General features: G+C 40.3%; 1 non-coding gene across 1 annotated transcript; it reads right to left on the reverse strand.

Annotated features, from left to right (window-relative positions):
* Positions 1–1,158: 1,158 nt before the first annotated feature.
* Positions 1,159–1,230, reverse strand: trnam-cau. Its single transcript has one exon. It is a non-coding gene; the product is annotated as a tRNA-Met (tRNA).
* Between the last annotated feature and the right edge of the window lie 1,846 nt (positions 1,231–3,076).

Here is a 3,076-nt window from a genome sequence, read left to right on the forward strand (position 1 = left end):
AAAACAATATGTTTTGAAACCATATACAACAGAAATATTACATATTTTACTCAGGGTTCTTCTATTATTCAATGATCTGATAAAAATTTAAAAATTCTGAAAACATATAGGGGATGCAGCTCAGTGGTAGAGCGCGTGCTTCGCATGTATGAGGCCCTGGGTTCAATCCCCGGTATCTCCAACTAGTGTTACTGTCCAGTCTATCAAAGAGCTGTACTTTTCTCTTTCTTCTGAAAGAGAAAGGTTCAAATCCGGCTGACAATGAGAGTGGTAGCACACCAATGACACCTCACATTAAAGCAGGTTGCAGATGTACCTTCATGAAGTTTTCTGTGTTATCTCATTGGTACTGGAAACCACCCGTCTCCACCAATTTCTTTCTTAGAATTTATTTTCAGTCTGTTACAAGATCTGTAGTGAACGTTGTATTTCCAGCAGAAAGGCAACAGGTGTGTTACTTTTCGACTATGATTTACACCATAGTAGTGCAAGCAATTTGCCCAGGTTTGATTTCCAGCCACCGCAGTAGCATTTACAGGTTTTGAAGCCATATACAACATTAACATTACATGTTTTACCAGGTTTCTTCTTTTATTCAGTGATATTTAAATTTCCTTGTGGGAGTCATCCCAAAAGGATTAATAAAGATAAGTCTAAGTCTATCTCAGAAAAAAGTTTAAAAAATCTGAAAATCTTCAGGGGATGTAGCTCAGTGGTAGAGCGCATGCTTTACATGTATGAGGACCTGGCATCTCCAGCAGGTGTTATGGTAGAGTCTTTAAAAGAGCTGCAAAAGATATTACCTCCTGTGGTAATCTGACTGGTTGGGTTATAGAACGTAGTGGTGGACTAAGACCTCCTGTGACACAAACTAAGCGGTATGCTCTCTCTTTTATACCTCAGACTATCAGACAGCCCAACAAGCACTTTAAATGAATACGTTTTACAGTTTCTATTTTATTGTATTCATGTACTTGTACTGTAGTGCAGTATATTTATTGCATTAAACATACGTTTTTATGGGTGTTTCAGCAGGTATGAGCAATGTAGTCTCCATTTTCAAAGATGAAATAATGTTGACATGCTATCAAGTTTACTCTTTAGCAGGTAGAGACATTTCACTTCAGACACTTGCAGCAATATATCAATCATAGTAAATAGCAGAGGATGGTTTCAATCCATCGACCTCTGGGTTATGGGCCCAGCACGCTTCCGCTGCGCCACTCTACTGTACTGCTCATGAGAAGGGGCTCAGAACATTGAAGATCAAAAAAGGGTTACTAGATTTGCAGTTAACGTTGTATTGTCCAGCAGAAAGGCAACAGGTGTGTTACTTTTCGACAATGATTTTTACAATAGTAGTGCAAGCATTTTGCCCAGGTTTGATTTCCAGCAACCACAGTTGCATTTACAGGTTTTGAAGCCATATTGACATTAACATTACATGATTTACCACGGTTTCTTCTTTTATTCAGTGATATTTCAAAATCCTTTTGGGAGTCATCCCAAAAGGATTAATAAAGATAAGTCTAAGTCTATCTCAGAAAACAGTCAAAATATCTGAAAATCGTTTGTTACAATAACATTAACAAGCAGACCGTTAGTTACGGCCCCTGTGTTTGTCACAATGTCGAGAAGTAATCCTTGCAAGTAGTGTGGCCGAGTGCTCTAAGGCTCTGGATTAAGGCTCTAGTCTCCAGTCTGGAGGCGTGGGTTCAAAATGGAAGCCAACCAATGTGATGATTTGACTTTACAATTTGTGCTGAACTTACATCTTGGTGATTGGGTTGGTGAAGTAACTAAAATCATAAGAGGCAACTTGGTAGACTCCTTGCTGGGATTGTTCCTCTTAGACCTGAGGTTCAAGATTGGCTAAACCCTCCTTTCCAGAAGAAGGCACACACCCTCTGGTGCCCCTTTCTGTAGAGAGGAAGCCCCACCCTGGTCTGCCACTCCTTAGGCGCTTTCAAAGTCCTCCTTGATGTTGAAGTGGCGTTTCAACCAAGACAGCCATTCCAAACCCAGAGCAGCATTTCAAAAACTTATCTTTCCCGTGGCCAGCCAAAGTTGAGGTATGAGAAGGATGGTTCCTCCGTCCCCTTCTTTTACCAGCAATGTCAGGTATTTCTACTGCTCCACTAAGGTTTTTAAAGCCTATGGTGCTGAAGGTCTGACAAACCCCAAAATGCCCTTTAACGACTTTGCACAGAGTTGTTTCAATAGGAACTGGATGCCACAAAGAAAAGTGTGGAGGACAAAAGAGGAAAAGGACCCCCACAGAAGAGCTCAAACAGTCCTCATATTCACACTGGATCCCCTGGAGTAGCAGGGAAGTACATTTACTGCCCTGCTAAAGTATTTTCTATTTATAAAGACCGGGGCATGGAGAAGGAGATGTCCTGGAAAGAGTTCCAGGATTATGCTTTTTATAAGTCAGAAAAATGGAGGTGGGAGGTTGAAAAAGGAAATTTATGGACAATGAGGGAGGGTGTTAAGTGTTGTATATATTGATCATTGATGTATTAAATAAACAAGATTTTACATTGACCAATGTTTTCCGTGTCTTATTAATAAGTGTATGACGTTAAGAGAACAGTAAAATGTGGCTGTGGCTCAGTGGTAGAGTGGTTGCCTGCCAATAGGAAGGTTTGTGGTTCGATCCCTGCCCCTGCAGTCATTGTCGAAGTGTCCTTGGGCAAGGCACTGAACCCCGAGTTGCCCCCGGTGCTGCGCATCGGAGTGTGAATGTGTGTGAATGTTTATCTGATGAGCAGGTGGCACCTTGTACGGCAGCCCCGGCCACAGTGTATGAATGTGTGTGAATGGTGAATGTTCCCTGTAGATGTAAAAGCGCTTTGAGCAGTTGTTAAGACTGGAAAAGCGCTATATAAGCACATTTACATTTACATTTAAAATGTCTATAATTAAATGCAAAGGTTTCAGGAAATTGTAATGTTACACATACCAAGAAAACTGTATTAGAAGTGGTTAATAACCCTTAGTTAATCAAGAACCAAAATTGTTATTATATATTTGTAGCAAATCAGGTTTTTTATTTTGCTTTAGTATTTTTTGT

Source organism: Etheostoma cragini, unplaced genomic scaffold, assembly GCF_013103735.1.
Source record: "Etheostoma cragini isolate CJK2018 unplaced genomic scaffold, CSU_Ecrag_1.0 ScbMSFa_4662, whole genome shotgun sequence".
NCBI classification, from domain to species: domain Eukaryota; kingdom Metazoa; phylum Chordata; class Actinopteri; order Perciformes; family Percidae; genus Etheostoma; species Etheostoma cragini.